Below are 20664 nucleotides of genomic sequence, written 5' to 3'. Positions count from 1 at the left end.
CCCTCAGCCCTCCTGCAACCTGCCCCCTCCACCAGCCCTTCTCTCTCCACTCCTCCAGTAGCCCCACTCTGATCATGTGAGTTACCCCTCCTCATCCCCTCTTCTAACACCGCCCTCTACACACCTGCCCTGCCTCTCTCCTCTGGTGCTGGTCCCTCTTCTGCAGGTGTCTGCCCTTCTGCTTCATCCCAGAATCCCCTGGCACCTACACCTTCCCTTACCCCTGCACCTTCCTAGTGCTCCCCCTTCCCTCACTGCCCCTGCCCCCTTTGCCCTCTTTTTCCCTGATGCCCACCCTCTCACCACCCTCTGCCCCATTACCCCTCTGCCCCTCTGTGCCCTCACACATCTTGCTCCATCCCCACCTTTCTCATGCCCACCACTTCTTTCAAGCCTTCTCCCAGCACCTCCTCCTCTAGCCCCCAATGCCCTTCCCCTCTCCTCTCTCCACATCACCCTGTCCCCCTCCCACTGACAGCTCCCCTCCTGCTCTTTTTCTCATTGTCTGTACTTGGCCCCCTGGCATGTGTCTCACCTCCACCCTGACTCTTGGTGCCTTCCCCTTTCTTCTCCCCTCCCCCTCCACACCAGCCTCTTCCTCTCCCCCTGCCCTTCCCTCAGTACAAGCCCCTTACTCTCCCACCCCATCCAAGCCCCTGCCACTGCCTCAGCTCCTGCTCCCCTACCTTCTGTAGGGCCGGTCTGCAAACTGTGTGCACCGCAGTGGCGTGGCACTTTTCAGTTTTAAAATCCTGGTCATGACGTGACGTGATGTCATTCCGGGGCATCTCCTCACCCACCTGCGAACAGCACGCATGGCAGGAGCAGCCGGCAGCGTGCGCAGGTAGGGGCGGGAGGGAGCTGAGCAAAGCCAAGGAAGCCAACTTCCGGGTGCAGGGGCACGGGGCCCGATTCGGCCGAATCGGCTGAAGGCCAGCCCTGAAGGTGAGGGTGGGTGAGATCCAGCTGCATAAGCCATGCCCACATAGATCTGAGAAGGGTCTCCCAGAGGAGCTGGTGGTTGGGTTACTGGAGAGCCTGGGCTGCAGCCTGCAGAAACAGCTGCAGGAGGTGAAGTACAAGCTGCAGTATCTGTAGACTGCCCAGAGGCAGCTCTGGCTCCATAGCTGACATGTTTGCAAGGGCAACCTCAGCAGGCAGAAGAAAAGGCTTTGCTGCCCCTTGAGGATGCAGGCAAAGGAAAAACGCCTGAGTCATTGCTGTACAGGGAGGTCCCTTTACACAAGAGCCCCAGATACTTCATGTGGCTGCTACCTGAGGCTAACTGCTGACCTGATGCCCTGCCAGAAGTGGTTCTGGGTGGCCTGAAATGTGAGTTAGCATCCAATCAGTGAGGATACTCCATTTTGAAATAACTCAGAACTATTTTGATGCGCATTTGGTTTGTAGATGCGCTATTTCAAAATAAGATATTTTGGAAGATATCTTCTGAAATAGCTTATTTCAAAATAAATGTGCAGTGTAGAGATGTAGCCTAAGAGTAGGGCAGATCAATTTTTTTCAAGAAAGAGAGATTTTCATATATTTCTGTAATTTTTTTGCTATTTTTATCAATTAAATTTGTTGACTATGAACACAAATATGTTTCGAACCCTTCAAAATAGAAATATCTTTACAATTTTGACTCCCACCCCTATTTTTTACCAGCTTTATTACATATCCTAATAGAGTCAGAACAGATAAATGTTTGTTCTTATGACATTTCCTACCATATTTTGCAAACTTGGCAAGTTCAGAGAAGCACACAAAGGGTGACTCGGGGGAGCACTGAACCTTGGCAATGCTGTTTCTCTTTTTTTATTTAGTTTATTGGTGGTTCCCCTATTTCTTTTAAAAACAACAAAAACCCTTCAAATTACATGATTATAACATGAAACTACACTGAAGAAAAAATATCCATCATGAATGGCTATTTTTATTAGGGTGAAAACAAAATGAAAATAGTATACATGATTTGCATCAACCACTCATTTGCAAGCAAAGAAACATTCCTTTAGTAAATTACACTTGCATGCATTTTTTTCTTAGAACCCTGAAGTAAAGAAATGTTAACTTGGAGACACCATTATCAGAATACTTAATATACCTACCCATAATGCTCTAATCTCACAATGTAGGCTACTCCTCAACCTCCTTTCAGACAACCCTGTAAACTATGACAAATCAAATTGCTTTATATTATTGGCTCATTTAAGCACAGTGCAAAGCTGTGAAGAAAACTGGTTTCCTCAACTTCTAATTACAAAAACATTAGCTACCTGAGTCTCTTCCAGCTGAGCAGATTAGCATAGATTTTATATGCTGTCAGCTTTGACCTTCACTCCAGCAAACACTTGTCAAAATGCCAAAAGTAATTACCTGGCTGTTTAGGAAGGAGTAATAGGGTGCATCTACCCACCATTCTTTGTTACTGATCTAAAATGTCTATAAAGCTTAGCCAAGAGGCATCATCTAGATTTTGGAATAATTTTTTTTTCTTTCATCCATCTCTCTCTCTCTCTCTTAGTGGACTATTAAATTTTAGCAAAATGATCTCCAGCCAACAAATCACACCACAATTCTGGAGGGTAGACTAAATGACCCACTGCAAGGCCCAAATGATTCTGTGATTGCTCTCACCCTGTGTTTGTAACACAAACAGGAAAAAAAAACCAAGTCACCATAAATGTAATTATTCTTAACAGTTCTAGACTCCCTTCCATCTCTGGGTCTCAAAGTGCTTTATTCTATTTAAACTTATATTTCTTTTCCTCGCAACAATCCTGTCTAAGAACCATATCCCCATTTTACAAATGGGAAGGGCACAGAAAATTTAATTGACTTGCTCAAATATGGTGAATCTGTAATTGGGTTGAAATGATAATCCACATCTCCTGACTTCTGGCCACCACAAGGCTTAAATATATGCCTCGAAAGAGAAAATACTTTACACTAAAGATGTGTGTCCACTGGAATCTTAAAGAAAAAATAAATATCAGAGTTATTAAGTTGATGGCAGGTTGCTACCATGTCCTTTAACTTCTCAATTATATTTACAATTGTATATTAGACAGCTGGACAAAGCAAAACATTATCTCCAAGTTAAATCACTCTCAATGACCTATAACCCTTAATCATCCTATCCTACATGTCAGACCAGAAAACTAAAGTTGATTAAAGTAATGAAAAATTATCCTACACCAAAGACAGAATGTAGAAAACGAACAATTCATGATCACTTACTTCATGTTTACAATATTTCCTAGAAGAGTTACAGACTATTAAATAGCAATAGCTGCTAAAACTGTGGTCAATCCATCGGAAAGATGATGGTCCAATCAGAAATGTTAAAAATTGAAAAAAAAACTAAAAACATTCTGCTAAAATATGCAGAAGGAATACCCACGTAAACGCATTTGCTGAGGCAGAATATGGGCAACATACTTTCTTTTAAATGTTTCAAAACTCTGCCAAAGCTTTCAGATAATTTTCTCACATCACTAGCATGCATGGGGTATTGTTTCATTTTGAATTCACACTGCTATAGACCATCACGGTGTGCTCCCTCCATTGATAGGTGAAGCATAGGGGAGACATGTGGGGTCAAGTCCTCCCCACCCAGATTTCTGCTTGGTCTGCCAAAGGATAGAGAGGGCTCTATTCTTCTCCTTCTATGTCTGCCCCTGGCATGCTCAGCCCGGACCCTGAAAGCTAGGACTGGGCAGGGAGCTCACATCAACTGCTCTGGGTCACAGCGTTAATTAATGTGGCAGCTGCCTGAGAGCTCACCCAATCCCCTTTGCTCCTCACCAGGAGCCTCATTCAGCTCCTGTTCCTGGCAACCAACCCCAGAGAGGGAGCAAAGGGGGTGGAATATGCCACCACCTCCCCAATGAGGTTCTCTCTCAGGTAGCTGCCACACTGCACAGAGCTGTGACCCAGAGCAGCCAGTTTCAGCCACATGAGAAAGTTCCTTCTCATTCCCCACCTGGGCCAAGCTGCCAGGAAGAGTGGCCAAATGTGCCGGGGCAAGAGAGAAGGACAGACCCCTTCTCCCAGCAGATAGCTCAGTGGTGTGGAGAAAGTGGAGCAATGCCCACCTGGGCACAGGTAAGGGAGGTTGCAGGGAAGAGTACACAAATGAGGCAGTCATAAGTCCTTCCCTTTAAATTGTGCTTCCCTTATGGCTGGCAACAGACTTTGCAGAGTCCTGGGCAACGGGCTGGGATTTTGGCTCTGAGCCCCCAGAAGGGTGGGGCCTGAGCTGGAAGTGATGGGGCCTCAGTCAGCCAGCCCTCCTCACCACCCAGACCATGCTGTGCGGGGCTCTGGTGGTGATTTAAAGGGCCCATGTTTTCAGGCCCTTTTACATCACTGGGCACTCGACCAACTGCCCCCTTTGCCTTATGTCAGCAGCCCTGGGTCCCCTCAGTATCAGTAATCAGTGTAAGTAACTGGCAGCTGAGACTGTCTGCTGTTTAGTTTTGTGTGTCCAGAAGGTAAGTTGATGATAGTATAATTTTGTGGGTGTAGTGAGCCGGGGTGGCCACTCACTGACCCTGAGGGGGAAGAACCCCTCTCTAAGCCAGGGTACACCGAATATAGTCCCACCCCTTTAACTCCCTGGAAGCCAAGCGGTGGGACAAAGGGTATAAAAGCACAACCCAGGAGCTCAGCAAGGCCCCAACTGCTGGAGGAAGCAGAGGCCTGCCCTGAGCTCATAAGCCAGGAGAGCCCTGAGGACCTAGCAGAGGCTGAGAAATGCCTAGACTGCTGGCCCTTGCTCCAAAGAGGAAACCTTCTATACCCTGCCAAGGGTTCAGACTATCATAACCCTGAGAACCAGAAGCCAGCATGGAACCAGGTAAATGCCGAGGGGGAGTTAGGCCATGGCCTAGGGGAAGCTGACAACTGTCAGGCTGGCTTTTAACACTTTAGAAAGTGTCAGCGTGTTGCAGGCCAGATCCCCGCTGACCCCAATGGCAGCCACCGCTAGGACCCTGAGCCGGGATGTGGTGAAGGCAGGAGGGCCTATGTCTCTCCCGCAACCACACATACTGAGTGGCAATCACCCCCACCCCGCTCATACCTGGGGAACTACATTTGTTTGGCTGTGCCACCCTAAACCAGGGCCTGAGCAGTATTAACTTTGGGACTCTGTTTGTTTGGCTGCCCTGCCCTGCTCTGACAGCTCGCAGTTTGAAAGAAGCCCTAGACTTTTGCTTACAGACCTGAGCATAGGTCAGGGACCCATGATCCCAGCAAATTGGTTTATAGTGGGAGATGCACAAGTTCCATAACTTCAGTGCTTTTTTACAGAGGGAGGGTGACCTGGCTCCTTCCTGTTGATATGACATACTTACATATTATATTATCTGTTGAGACTCATGTGTGTTCTCTTGATCCGCTGGAGGATATGGATACAGGCATCCTTGACCTCCCTCAGATTTACCACATCTAGAGACACTGCATGTGAAACCTGTCATGAGGTACCCCTGATGTGCTGACAGCCATATGTCCCAAGAGTTGGAGGCAGTGTTAGGCTGATATTTGAGGGCTGTTTTGTACCCTGTCTATAAGTGTGTTTAGGGAGAGGAACCTGTGCTGTAATAGGAGAGCGTTTTAACTTATAACTAATTGAGGTCACCCTCACTGAATTCCTGGCACTGTACTAGGATAAAGATTTCTTTGTATGTGTGAACAAGTTTATTAGGGTTATAGTAACCCTGAAAGCCTCAATGAAGAAATGTACTCTGAAGAGGCAAACCACTTGGTAGGATAAACTGTGATTCCTGGGAGCAAAGGTGAGCAGCTATTTCTGAGAGGATCTTGGACGATACCCTTGGAGCCAATGAAAGTACAAAGCAGTGTACTATGTACTGCTGTGGTCTCACGTTAAATCTGAAGAATTGTCTCTGGGCCTATAGGACTGAGATATGGAAATTCACATTCAGAAGATTAAGAGCCAAAAACAATATAACTGTTCCAGTGCTGGAATGCTCATTACTGAAGTGACCATCTTGAATTCCTGAGCTTTGACAAACTTGTTGAGAGCTCTTGGATCTAATCTGGATCTCCAGCCGCCCTTCCTCTTGCTTATTTGGAAATAGTGAGAGTAAAAACCTTTGCTTCATAGATGTTGAAGAACTGATTATATGGCTCCTAATTGGAGGAGGCATTTCTTGACATGGTAAACTCTTGTGAGAAGGGTCCCTGGTGAGAGATGGGGAAGGGTGCTGTGAAGTGAAGTGAAGTAGATGGAATACAAAGTGTGAATGATTTCCAAGGCAGTCCAATGTTATACATTCCTTGGAGCTGCAGAATATGTCAGCTACCCTGAGGCCTCTTGAGTGCCACAACTGTGACAATGTCAGCTGACCCAGTGCCATTGGTAGTACATAGGGAATCACAGATCTCATCTGGACTGATTGCTCACATGCTGGATGGGGCACTGCTGACAGTACTGAAGATACAATGCATACTGGTAGCATATTCTTACTGGTCTGCTGTCCACCCCTATCTTGGTTCCATTTGCTTAGTGCCTGTGCCCATCAAGTCCTTAGGCATGTTAATGATACCTGCTGCATCATGATGAGCTATGGGAACCAAGCTTGAAGCATCTCCGTAATAATGGGACTAAAGATACTGAACGTGCTGGAGATCTAATGTGGCTAGTTTAGGGCTCACATTTTGGACTCACTGCTCTATTTATTGATGACTTATAAGAGGAGGTCCTTGGTCAGTTTTTTTTGGATCATCTTCCTTTGATGTTGAGGGTAATGGGGAGGACTCATGCCTTCTCGGTAACTCCTGGGATAGATCCAGGGAAGGCTGTTGAGTTGCCTCCAAGAAAATGATCTCTGTCTCAACTCTTTGTCCTTTTGAGACCTGGGTCTAAGTAGTTAGCAGAGACCACACTTCCATGGAACATAGCTTTCCTTGAGGCAATTCATGCAATAAGAATGTTTGGCTGCTATAGGGATGACCTTTTTGCAGAAGAGGAACTTCTTGAAGCATAGTGAGCATATCCCTTTAAGGGCAGAGGTCCCCAATGAAAAGGTGAAAAATTAAGGGTTTTTTTTTTAAAAGAAAAATAAAAGAAGAAAGGGGCTACAACTAAGAGTGAGGAGACTAACTTATAAAATGTTAAAGAAATTAGGTATTGCAAACTGATTTCTACTGTCTCAGTCTCTAGCCAGGGGAGGTTGAGAAGGAAGTAAAGGGGATTAGCTTGTATGTGCTGGTTTGCCTCATGCCGGGGCACAAGGAGGGACAGCATGTGTGGACCTAATGGATATTTACTTCCAAAATTCTTCGATCAGTAGCACAGGGACACAAGCACACCTATCTTGGAGCACACTTCAGGATACAACTCAAAGACCTACTAGCCTTTCCTCCAAAGCACTTGCCTGTGTCACCTCCCCAGATACCATACATTATTTCCACAAATACAGAAAGAAAGGGAACAAAGATTTCTGCCACATTCAGTTCTGCTGCCCCTACACATTGTTACTAATCCTGGAAAGCGCATTTTCATGCTATTACTTTTCTTCAACAAAAGGGGATGATGGTCTGATTCTAAGATGTCAGTGATTTTTTTTTTGTCTTGTACTCTAAATAACAGGGCCATTTTTCATGAAGCTAGTAGTAGTACTGCTGCTACTAAGAGCTTTTATTATTTGGTGGACATGGAGGCTGTTATTTATGAAGACAAGATTACAAATCACATATTTATTTAGTGTAAAGACAGGTTCTTTGGTTATCCCTAGGTAAAAAAGACTTTTCGCCTTTTAACAGTTCAGATAGTGCTTAGTATTTATTTTTATGAATAGTCTAAAATTATTAGGTTTATTTTCTATGTTACAACCTTTGATGATCTGTAATCTATCTGTCCAAAGAGTGGGAAAAATCATACTTTTTTTCCCCAATAAAAACCGGCATACAATACTGTCTGCCCTAAGTTAGGTGATTTTTTTTTAATTTCTATTTTATTTATAGAGAGTCAAAAGCTATAGTCTCAGATTAATGTGCGTGATATACTGATCAATCTATCATCGCTGTTTATGTACAGGTTTCATTGCTAAATGCCTTTTTTATTATATTTCTTCTATCTCCTATTAATTCATCCTAATTCATCTTTCCACATTACTTTGTTTAAGCGTACAGAATAAAGGGTCATACTTCTTAAACGTGCTGGCAAGAATATACTGTGGTAAACCATATTAAAAGCTTTGCTATAGGCAAGATATATCACATCCACTACTTTCCTCAAATCCACAGAGTCAGTTATCATAAAAGACAATAAGTTGGTCTGGCACAACCTGTCCTTGGTGAATCCAAGTTGATGCTCCCTGATCACCTTCCTCTCCTCCAAGTGAGGACCTGCTTCATGATTTTTCTAGGAACTGAGGTGATGTTCAGATCTCTAGATTTTTTTCTTCCATTTTTGAAAGATAGGCACTATATTTACCTTTTTCTAACCATCTGGGATCTCCCTGGATTATATGAGTTTTCAAAGATAATGGCCAACAACTCTGCAATCACATCACTAAACTCTCTGTGCCCACAGATACATTAGATCCAGTCCCATGAACTTGTGCATGTCCATATTTGCTAAACTGTCCTTAATCTGTTCTTTCACCACTGCTGTAGGCTGGGGATCAACTGGAAGAGTTAAATAGGTAAGTGGGCCAGTTAACTGACCAAACTGCATCTGGAGGCAGAGCCAGGGAGAAGAGAATTGATTAGAACAGACTCAGCTGCGCAGGAAGAGACATGACCTGTGCACCAGGAAGTTGGCAAAAAAGGGGCGGGAAGAAAAGAGTCTTCAAACATTCCCTGTGAAAAGGTATGTGTGTCTGGGACTAGAGGCAAGTAGCTTCCAGTTCCATTCACCCCCTGGGATGAGAGAATGGGGTATGGTAAGCCCAGAAAAGGGAGAGAGCCAAGGAGGTAAGCACAGCTCAAGGGGGGGGGGGGAACCAACCTGTAAGGTATAGAGTAGATCAAACTTTGGCTGTTGATGAGAAGGCCCCCAAGTAGAGGGCAGACCCAGAATTCCCCACCAGCCATCAACAAAATGGCACCAGAGGGATAGTGATTAGGAAGATTCTCTGAGCCCGTTGTTAAGTTTGACTTTGAAATATCAAGTATCAGAGGGGTAGCCGTGTTAGTCTGAATCTGCAAAAGCGACGAGGAGTCCTGTGGCACCTTATAGACTAACTGAAGTGTAGGAGCATAAGCTTTCGTGGGCAAAGACCCACTTCATCAGATGCATGTCACTAACTGAAGTGTAGGAGCATAAGCTTTCGTGGGCAAAGACCCACTTCGTCAGATGCATGTAAACATGCATCTGACGAAGTGGGTCTTTGCCCACGAAAGCTTATGCTCCTACACTTCAGTTAGTCTATAAGGTGCCACAGGACTCCTCGTCGCTTTTGAAATATCAGGAGCAGAGAACATATCTTGTGACCAGATGAAAAACTAAGACATGAAGAGAAAGCTGCAGTTCCCAGAGTGAGAGGTCTTCAGAATGAGATGACAATGGGAAGAGACACTGCAAAGGGAAGGCAAGACTCCTGACTGAGGCTCACTCCCAGGACTGGTGAGAGGAGATATTAGTAATGAGTGAACTCCATGACAATCGCCCATTAATGATCACACACATAAATACTAATTAAGCAACAACCAGGCTCCAGAAATTCTTTCCCTACCAATTGCCCGGTGAAGTTAAACAGGGAGAATTTCTACTGTGATGCCACATGGGAATGCTGAACAAGGTCAAACTAGGCTTTGCTTAAAAAAAATTAACATATGTCTACTAAGCATCCTCAAAAGTTACCCTTTAGAGCTTCAGAATGAAACCACTTTTTAAAACAAGTTTTGGACATTTTCAGTAGTTCATAGTAGTTAACCTACACCAATTTACACCAACTGAGAATCAACCTTTTACATTTCAAATGTCAGTTGTTGCATCAGTACAAGAAAAAATGTGGTATTAATTCTTTCAACATGTGAAATGTGTATTTTTTTTCATCTTCACAAGGTCAAAAACAGCTTGAGGGACTTTGATCAAACTTGTCAGAAAAAATCACCTTTGCACTTAGAACAAGAATGGACAATTTTAGCTCATATCACTTAGATGTAAGTCTGCAAGAAGCACCATTGACTTTATTGGATTTCTCCTGGTGTATAAAATTAAGCCCATGCATGAGTCTTTTCATGATCAGGGCCTTTGTGAATGGTCCTCACTAAAAGGAAAGCTCTTGAATCTAAGAATAGTGTTTGATTTTGCAGAGAGGTGCTGAGTGCCCTTATCCACCCACCCCCAAAATATACAGGTGATAGTTCATACACTTACGTGTTTCAGTTTCTCTTCCAACTGCACAGCAAATAATATGTAATATCACAGAGGGAAGGGAGTGTTTAAAAATTAGAGTTTACCAGATAAAACTGTCATGACTGCTTTGGCCTGTTCTACTCAATAATTATTCATTATTTAAATAATTAAAGCAATTTCAAAATATTAATTACAACAGTAGGGAATCTTTCTGTAGTGCTTAGTTGGGAACAAATGAAATCCTTAAAAAAAATTATAGTTGGCTTCTAAAGTCTTCTGTTCTATACTGATTCTAGCATAGGAACATCTCATAGCTTTCCTGTCCTATAGACCAATGGTTCTCAACCAGGAATATGTGAACCCCTGGGAGTACTTACAGGTCTTCCAGAGGGTACATCAACTCATGTAGATGTTCCACTAGCTTTACAGCAGCAAAGTCAATAGAAACTAAATTTTCATACAGGTAAGTTGTACTTGGAAATATAAGTATAATATTTATATTCCAATTGAGTAATTTTATAATTATGTGGTAAAATGAGAATGTAAGGAATTTTTAGTAATAGTGAGCTATGACACTTTTGTATTTTTATGTCTGATTTTTGTCACAAAGTAGTTTTGAAGTGAGGTGAAATCTGGGAGTATGCAAGCCAAATCCGATTCTTGAAAAGGGGTACAATAGACCATTGACCACTGGTATAGGCATTATATACCCCACTCCCACAAACCATAGACCACTGGTATAGGCATTAGTACTGTTATACAGCTGATCACAGCAGATGGTTTCCAAGTTTCTGATAAGGTAGCAATCAACTCACTATATAGTTGAATTTCACATAACCAAGAAAACAGACATACTCTTTGTCATGTTCTTCTACCACAGGCAAACTCCACGTGCTCACAATCTACAAGAACCAAAATAGAGTACTAGCACCATAGAATCACAGAATCATAGAATTATAGGACTGGAAGAGACCTCGAGAGGTCATCGAGTCCAGCCCCCCGCCCTCAAGGCAGGACCAAGCTTCGTCTACACCATCCCTGACAGATGTATATCTAACCTGTTCTTAAATATCTCCAGAGAGGGAGATTCTACCACCTCCCTTGGCAATTTATTCCAATATTTGACCACCCTGACAGTTAGGAATTTTTCCTAATGTCCAATCTAAACCTCCCTTGCCGCACTTTAAGCCCATTACTCCTTGTCCTGTCCTCAGAAACCAAGAGGAACAAATTTTCTCCTTCTTCCTTGTGACACCCTTTTAGATATTTGAAAACCACTATCATGTCCCCCCTTAATCTTCTTTTTTCCAAACTAAACAAGCCCAGTTCATGAAGCCTGGCTTCATAGGTCATGTTCTCTAGACCTTTAATCATTCTTGTCGCTCTTCTCTGTACCCTTTCCAATTTCTCCACATCTTTCTTGAAATGTGGCGCCCAGAACTGGACACAGTATTCCAGCTGAAGCCTAACTAGTGCAGAGTAGAGCGGCAGAATGACTTCACGAGTTTTGCTTACAACACACCTGTTGATACAACCTAGAACCATATTTGCTTTTTTTGCAACAGCATCACACTGTTGACTCATATTCAACTTGTGGTCCACTATGGATCCCTTTCCGCCATGCTCCTTCCTAGACAGTCGCTTCCTATCTTGTATGTATGGAACTGATTGTTCCTTCCTAAGTGGAGCACTTTGCATTTCTCTTTATTAAACCTCATCCTGTTTACCTCTGACCATTTCTCTAACTTGCTAAGGTCATTTTGAATTATGTCCCTATCCTCCAAAGAAGTTGCAACCCCACCCAGTTTGGTATTGTCTGCAAACTTAATAAGCGTACTCTCTATCCCAATATCTACATCATTGATGAAGATATTGAACAGTACGGGTCCCAAACAGACCCTTGCGGAACTCCACTTGTTATCCCTTTCCAGCAGGATTTAGCACCGTTAACAACAACTCTCTGACTACGGTTATCCAGCCAATTATGCACCCACCTTATCGTGGCCCTATCTAAGTTATATTTGCCTAGTTTATCAATAAGAATATCATGCGAGACCGTATCAAATGCCTTACTAAAGTCTAGGTATATGACTTCCACCTCTTCTCCCTTATCCACAAGGCTCGTTATCCTATCAAAGAAAGCTATCAGATTAGATTGGCATGACTTGTTCTTCACAAACCCATGCTGGCTATTCCCTATCACTTATTACCTTCCAAGAGTTTGCATATGATTTCCTTAATTACCTGCTCCATTATCTTCCCTGGGACAGACGTTAAACTGCCCGGTCTGTAGTTTCCTGGGTTGTTCTTATTCCCCTTTTTATAGATGGGCACAATATTTGCCCTTTTCCAGTCTTCTGGAATCTCCCCTGTCTTCCATGATTTTTCAAAGATCATAGCTAAAGGCTCAGATACCTCCTATCAGCTCCTTTAGTATCCTGGGATGCATTTCATCAGGACCTGGTGACTTGCTGACATCTAACTTTCCTAAGTGATTTTTAACTTGTTCTTTGTGTATCCTATCTTCTAAACTTACCCCCTCTCTGCTTGTATTCACTACGTTAGGCACACCTCCAGACTTCTCAGAAATATTTGGAAATATTTCCAAACCACTATTGGTCTCCAAATTCATGGAGGCTAAAGAAGGAAACAACAGAGCACAAAAAAGTGTATAACTGAAGAAAAGCATTTATCTTCGTTAGACATCTGCCAAGATCATGCAAAAACCAGGGGAAGAAATCAAGACAACAAGTAGGACTGGCTAGAGCCCATTTGGAACGATGAAAGACTCCATGGAGAAAAATGTTCCTCATAGTCGGAGGAAGAAACTTTTACTGCTCCTCATAATATATGACTTGTATCTCCTCCAAATACACTCATCACAAAAAAGTAGAAATATATTGTCATGACCCAAAGAATTCAACAGACAATATTGGTAACATATTCATAGCTTCAGAAACAGAAGCAATGGATTGAATAGTAAATTCCTGGATTACATTGAATTCAAAGAAATATATCATGAGAAGAACCTTTAATAGATTACCAAAAATAGTCTCTAAAACAGTATCGGACAAAGGCCAGGCAGTATTTATTTAAGAGCTGATATAATCTATGGGATGAAGGAAGAACTCTCTGAATGCATCAGAGTAAGTACGATTTTAGTAAACCATTAGCCTCTTCTCATTCAAATCCGTCTTTGAGATTATGCCACCGCCTAGAAGAAGTGAGTCAATATTAGCCATTGGCATTTTAAAATATGCTTCTACTTGAGCAAACCCTAAAAGCACAGGTCTAAACTGAATAACAATATAATCTGATTGCTGAAATTCAAGTCCTTCCTCATGCCTGGTACTCCCTACTCTTTTTTTTTTTTAACTCTCACTCAATATGTCACACAAGATAAAATCTTCTTAGCAGGAAATCATTCTGTGCCACCTCAGACACTTTTCATAAAAATAATAAATTATGGTATAATTAATGCAATAACCACACTTCTGACAACTGAGACAGACAAATACAAAACATACAGAACACCTATAAACTAGGATGTAGTTAGATCTCCTGAAGAGTTTACAGATTCTGAAGTCAGACAGCCCTTGTTTTTCTACAGACTAATGTACTCTGTCACCTTTGGTAAGTCATTTTTTGTACATCGTGCCTCAGTTTGACAATCTGTAAAGTAGGGACTTTTACATACTTTCCAAAATGGATTAATTTAAGGACTATAGATGTAAATTATTATTTAATGCTGTTATTACAGTATTTGTTTACATTATGCAGAAACATGGAACAATAAACCTTTTTAGCCCATAAAGATGGCTACATTTCAAAGCTAGAATGAGTGCTGGAGAATACCGAGACTCATAAAATCATCTCTAATACTTTAGGCTGAGAGAAGAGTTGCTACAACTAAGGCAGAATGATTAAACATTTCAATGATACAGAATGTGAATAGAGACCTTTGTTGCAAATATTTAAAAAATAATTGATCCAAACATTATAGCTTGTTGTTGGCCTCCGTCGGTCAGTTGACCATGGATGACGTATCCTAGTTCTCGTCTTGGTTCGTGTCGGATTGTCTGGGACAGCGTCGGGGACAGCGTCGTTGGTGGCTGAAAAGGCCAATCCGGGACAGGCATTCTTTGCCGCAGAAGTCGCAGCTGTAGGTGGTTCCCTGGCTGTTGTTGTTGCATAACTTCCTGCGGGCTCGCTTTTCTTCTGATGCACGCATCATGTTCATTTCGCCTGACTTGAGCTGTGTGGTCAGGGTGCCCCTCCACTTCGGGCGGTCTGCTGCGAGGTCTTCCCAGGACTGTTTATGTTGATGGCTTTCATGTCCCTCTTCACGACATCTTTAAATCGCAGGTTCGGGCGCCCTGTGGTTCTCTTCCCAGATGCCAGTTCCCCGTAGAGGATGTCCTTTGGGATCCTCCTGTCCTCCATGCGGCGTACATGGCCAACCAACGCAGGCGACGTTGTCGGAGCATGGTGTACATGCTGGGGAGGCCGGCTCGAGTCAGAACTTCGAGGTTGGAGACTTTGTCTTGCCAGGTAATGCCTAGGATGCGGCGCAGACCTCGTAGATGGAAGGCGTTCAGTCTCCGCTCTTGTCTCGCATATGTGGTCCATGTCTCGCTCCCGTACAGCAGGGTGCTGATGACGCAGGCGTTGTACACTGCCATCTTTGTTGCGGTTGTCAGCCTGGGGTTGGTCCACACTCGGGTTGTCAGGCGGGCTAAAGTAGAGGCTGCCTTCCCGATCCTCTTGTCGAGCTCAGCGTCAAGGGAGAGATTATCGGTGATGGTGGAGCCCAAGTACGTGAACTGGTGGACGACGTCAAGCTGGTAGTCATCTACTGTGATGGCTGGTGGAGTGACAGTGTCCTGGCTTAGGACGTTTGTTTTTTTCAAACTAATAGTCAGCCCAAAGTCTTTGCAGGCCATGGAAAAACGGCTCATCAGCGACTGTAGTTCTTCCTGGGTATGTGTGACGACTGCTGCGTCGTCGGCAAATATCATGTTCCTGATCAGCGTCTCGCGTATCTTCGTCTTGGCTTTGAGGCGAGAGAGATTGAATAGCTTGCCGTCCAATCTGGTGCGGAGGTAGATTCCTTCCGTTGCTGAGCCGAAGGCATGCTTGAGGAGCAGGGCAAAAAAGATCCCAAACAATGTGGGGGCAAGAACGCAGCCTTGCTTGACGCCACTGCTGATGCTGAAAGGCTCGGAGCAACTGCCGTTAAACTGCACTGTTCCCTTCATGTCTGTGTGGAAGGATTCAAACTCTGCAATTTTGGTGGGCAGCCGATCTTGTGAAGGATTTTGAAGAGTCCGTCTCTGCTGACCAGGTCAAAGGCTTTGGTGAGATCAATGAAGGAGACGTACAGGGGCATCTGCTGTTCTCTACACTTCTCCTGGAGTTGTCGTAGGGAGAAAATCATGTCTACGGTTGACCGTTCTGCGCGGAAACCACACTGTGACTCTGGGTAGACACGTTCAGCCAGCTTCTGCAGTCGGGTCAAGATGACCTTAGCAAATACTTTGCCTACAATGCTAAGAAGGGAGATGCCTCTGTAGTTGTTGCAATCACTTCTCTCGCCCTTATTCTTGTAGAGGGTGACGATCTTAGCATCCCGCATATCCTGCGGTACGGCTCCTTCTTTCCAGCACTGACAGAGCACTTTGTGAAGAGGGTGCAGTAGGGAACACTTGCACTGTTTCAGCAGGTCTGGAGGAATCCCGTCGCTGCCGGGGGCTTTTCTTGAGGCCAGTTTATCAACAGCCTTGCTGAGCTCTTCTACTGTTGGCTCTGCATCAAGTTCTTCCATGGTTGGCAGGCATTCAATGGCATCTAATGCTGCGGAGGTCACCGTATTCCATCTGGAGTAGAGGTCGGAGTAGTGTTCCACCCATCTCCCCAACTGTTGTTGCTTGTCGGAGATTATTTCTCCAGTAGATGACTTGAGGGGTGCTGTTTTGCTCTGGGTAGGGCCCAGTGTTTTCTTGATGCCGTCGTCCATGCCTCTTGTGTTCCCTGATACGGCTGCTTTCTGGATGTCGTTGCTGAGCTGCTGCCAATATTCGTTCGCACAGTGTCTGGCAACCTGTTGAGCCTTGCTCCTAGTAGCCCTGAGAATTTGTAGGTTCCTCTGGCTTGGTGACCGCTTGTATTCTGCCAGGGCAGCGCGCTTGGCTTCTATGACTGGAATCATCACAGAGGACTTTGCTTCAAACCAGTCGTGCGTCTTTGTGGTCCTCTTTCCAAAGGTTGCCAGGGCAGTGCGGTGCATTATGTTCCGCAGTGTTTCCCACTTTTCCATGGCAGAGTCTCCTGTCTGTGTGGCGTCAAGTTCCTTCTCAAGCGCTTCTGCGAATTTCTGCGTCAGGTCAGGCTGCGACATCTTGCTGACGTCGATGCGAGGATTTCCTTGTTTCCTTGAACGATGAAACCTCTTTGGGTTCAGCCTGATCTTGCAGCACACTAAGGAGTGGTCTGTGTCGCAGTCAGCGCTGTGATAAGAGCGTACGTGCAGGATGCAATTGATAGCTGAGTGGCGAACTAGTATAAGGTCCAACTGGTGCCAGTGTTTCGAGCGCGGATGTCGCCAGGAGACCTTATGCTGGGGCTTGGTCTGGAAGTATGAGTTGGCGATGCACAGGTTGTAGAAAGTGCAGAGCTCGAGCAGGCGTTGGCTGTTCTCGTTCATTTTGCCGACGCCAAATTTTCCGAGGCACGAAGGCCATGAGTCATTGTCCGCACCTACTCTGGCATTGAAGTCACCCAGAAGGATGAGTTGTTCCTTGTCGGGGATGCTGTTGATGACAGATGTTAGGTTCTCATAGAACCGGTCTTTAGTTTCTAATGTTGCGTTCCGAGTTGGGGCGTATACGTTGACGAGGGTGATAGGGCCTATGGTGGTGTTGAGACGAAGGGTGAGGAGTCGTTCTGAGCCATTACTGCCTGGTTCTACCATACTCAGTAGGCTATTTTTCACCGGGAAAGCTATGCCATGCTGTCTGGGCTCGTCTGGGGCCTTTCCCTGCCAGTAGAAAGTGTAGTCTTTTTCTTTCAGAATGCCTGAGTCTGCCAGTCGTGTTTCCTGTAGGGCGGCGATGTCTATGTTCAGCCTCAGAAGTTCGTTGTTGATGACTGCTGTCTTTCGTAGGTCGTCAATGTCCCGTACGTCTTCGGAGAGGCCCGTCAACATTGTACGGACATTCCAACATCCCAGTTTAAGAAGTTGTCTCTTTCTCAGTGTTTTGTTGCCTGGTGCGATGGTTGCAGCCTGCCGTTCGGAATGTTCCTAATCCCCATGCACCCAGTGAGGAAAGCAGACTGTGGCGGGGCGTGAAACGAGGTGTACCGGTAGTTCGGAATAGGCACCCTAGTCCGAACTACCTAGTTCGAGCCCCGTGTAGCCGCGCTACATGGGGTTCGAAGCAGCGGGGATTTAAAAATGGCGGCTCCCCGCTTATGCTAATGAAGCCCGGGAAATTCAAATCCCGGGCTTCATTAGCAAGTGCGGTATGCATACATTACCCCGCTAGTTCGAACTAGCGGGGTAGTGTAGACATACCCTGACTGTCTGGGGGCTGCCCAGCTTGAGGCGGGCAGTAACTGCCCAGTGAGACCCCAAGATCCCTCCCACCGTCGGGAACAACCCCTGGCGCCGTGCTCTACGCCAATTGAGCTGTGGCTTATAACCGGTAAACTGTTGCTCCCCGTGTTGTTTCCGCGCTAGTAGCGCTAGCGAGGCTGGAGTGTCCTTTCCAGGGTTGCGAGATATGTTGGTAGTCGGATACTAGCCAGGGCGATGTAATATGGAGGAACAGGCTATTGCCCACGTAGCGGGTCCCCCCATCCACGTCGTCGATGGATCCAAAGGAACAGCAGGGCTGCTACAGTTTGGCATCGGCGCCGTCGCAGGAGTTGCCAGAGCGAGGCTGCAAGCAGCGTCGAACTGCCTTAGGGACTCCGACTCCGGATTTTTCCTCGAGGTTTACTCCTGAAGCCTTTTCCATGGAAGAATATAGCCGCAAGGCAGCGGAGGTTTAAAATCAGGGTTTTCCTTCCCCTAGATGAACTGCCTTCCTAGGCTGACGAGTATCATCTCCCCGAAGCAACTCGTTATAAGGCGCCAGTGACCCGCCTGCGCCCCTTCTCCTGTCAGTTAAAACAGTTCCGCCGGGTTTACAAGCTAAACCGCACGTGAAGGCCAGGAGCTGGACTTGGTTGTCAGAGGCTATTGGAGACGCACGCCGTATAGGAGTACTTTATAGACAGTGGGAGCTTATCCCCACTACCACCCCTGGCTATGACAACCTTGCTATGACAACATTATAGCTATCTTATAGATAAACCACATAATTGAAAAATACATTTCAAGTGAAGACATATATTTTAAAAAAATCTCTCCAGACTTTCAATACATATTAAAAGGCTCCAGATTTATTTTCTATTAAATTTTAAGTGAATCTGTTGCATCTGTTAAACATTAGAATAGGGATGGGCTGGATCTGGCCTGCCAAACATTTCTCTCCAGCCGACCATAAGCCTCCAAGCTGCTAAAAGTCCCCTGGCAGAGCCGGATGCTCAGACAGGCTGCCAGCTTTTTGTGACCCTGGCCACACCACTCCCACAAACAGCTGGCTGCTGCTAGCAAGTGTGTCTCTGCTTGCCCCTTGGGCAGAGGAAAGCAGCAGGTATCCGCATGCTGCCATTGCCCCCAGCTCCATCTTCACAGCTCCCACTGGCCCATTTCCAGGCAATGGGAGCTACAGGGGTGGTGCTTTTGGGTGCAAGCAGTACACAGAGACCCGCTGCCCCACTCTCTACAAGAAGCGCAGAAAGGCAGTAAGCACTTCCTACCCAAGGCCAGAACCTGCACCTTGAATCCCTTACACACACCAGTAGGGTCGCCAGGTGTCCAGTTTTGAATTGGACAGTCCAGTATTTGAGCTTTCTGTCCAGGAAACAAACTGAGAAAATACCGGACATATAAATGTCCGGTATTTTCGAATTAAGTTTTATTATCATCATGAGTATCAGTATGTAGTTACATACTGCCTGGCTGGTAGACAGTAGAGAGGAGGGGGGTGGGGCCGGGGACGGATGGAATCCCCAGGGCCCGGACTCACACGTGCGCAGGACGGCCAGCACCCTGGGATCGGCGCATGCCCAGGCCATCCCCACTCCCTGCCAGCCAGTTCCCCCGCTTCCCTGATACCCTTCTGGCCAGCCCTGCTTCCCGCCAGCCGGTCCCCTCCCCCAATCTTCCCTGGCCAGCCCTGCTCCCCCTGACTCCCTCCCAGCCATCACCGCTCCCCGCCAAACTGTCCCCCCCATCTCCGCCAGCTAGCCCTGCTCCCCCCAACTGCCTCCTAGCCAGCTCCGTTCCCCGCCGGCCGGGTCCCCCCCAGCCAGCTCCTCTTCCCCAACCCCTCCTGGCTAGCCCTGCTTCCTGCTAGCCAGTTCCCCTGCCCTCCCCCAACCCCCATCTGAGATCAAGTGTGTCTGGTATATTTTGTTTCAGCTACACCAGACTAACACGGCTACATTTCTATCACTATGGTATATTTTTGAAACTATCTGGGTACCCTACACACCACATCCTTAATCTAGGTAGAAACACCCCCGGAACCCAAACTCCTAACCAGGCCCTGCATCTCCTCCTACATCCCAATCCCAGGTCAGAGCCCCTTCCTGAATCCAAACTTCCACCTAGACCCTGCATCCATTACAACTCAATCCCCTTCCCAGCGCTTTCATCTGCATCCAAACTCTGTTCCAGACTCCACACCACCTCTCTTAATATAATAGAAAAGGGTGGCCGATGACCACTTACCAAAATTCTTTGGGAGACCCTCTGCAAAAATTATTGCCCAACCCTGAATTAGAAATATCTGCCTAAAGTTGGGCTCCTATGCTGATAGTTTCAAAGTGATTTGGGGATTTGAATGCCTATTCACTTTAGTGGGGCCTGAATGTCTAAATTTCAAGTGGCTTTGCAAAATTCTGCCTTGAGTCATTTTCTAGGCAAGTAATTCACTGGCTTGTTTTTAAAAACAGACCAAGTACCCAGAGCTTTCACTACACTTCAGTGAAAGCTTAGAAATTTCAAAAATCAGGCCACTGATTTGGAGCCTATGAATGGGTTTAAGAGAATAACTTCAGGTCCTTATATTTTGAAAGTATTGACGTTAAAAAAACTACCTGGCTTTGATTCGCTTATCCTGTTCTGGTCAATTTGCAGCAGTAGGATAGGCCAAGTGTCAGAACCCAGCAGTAGCAAACCAGCTACAAACTCACCAGCACACACAAGATATCAA

General features: G+C 45.5%; 1 protein-coding gene across 1 annotated transcript in view; it reads right to left on the bottom strand.

The window, feature by feature from the left end:
• Positions 1-20664, bottom strand: part of PTPRN2 (protein tyrosine phosphatase receptor type N2) — a 938219-nt gene that overhangs the window by 485896 nt on the left and 431659 nt on the right. The gene's annotated exons all lie outside the window — the stretch shown is intronic.

Source organism: Pelodiscus sinensis, chromosome 2, assembly GCF_049634645.1.
Source record: "Pelodiscus sinensis isolate JC-2024 chromosome 2, ASM4963464v1, whole genome shotgun sequence".
Taxonomy (NCBI): Eukaryota; Metazoa; Chordata; order Testudines; family Trionychidae; genus Pelodiscus; species Pelodiscus sinensis.
This window is presented reverse-complemented; position numbering and strand designations above follow the sequence as displayed.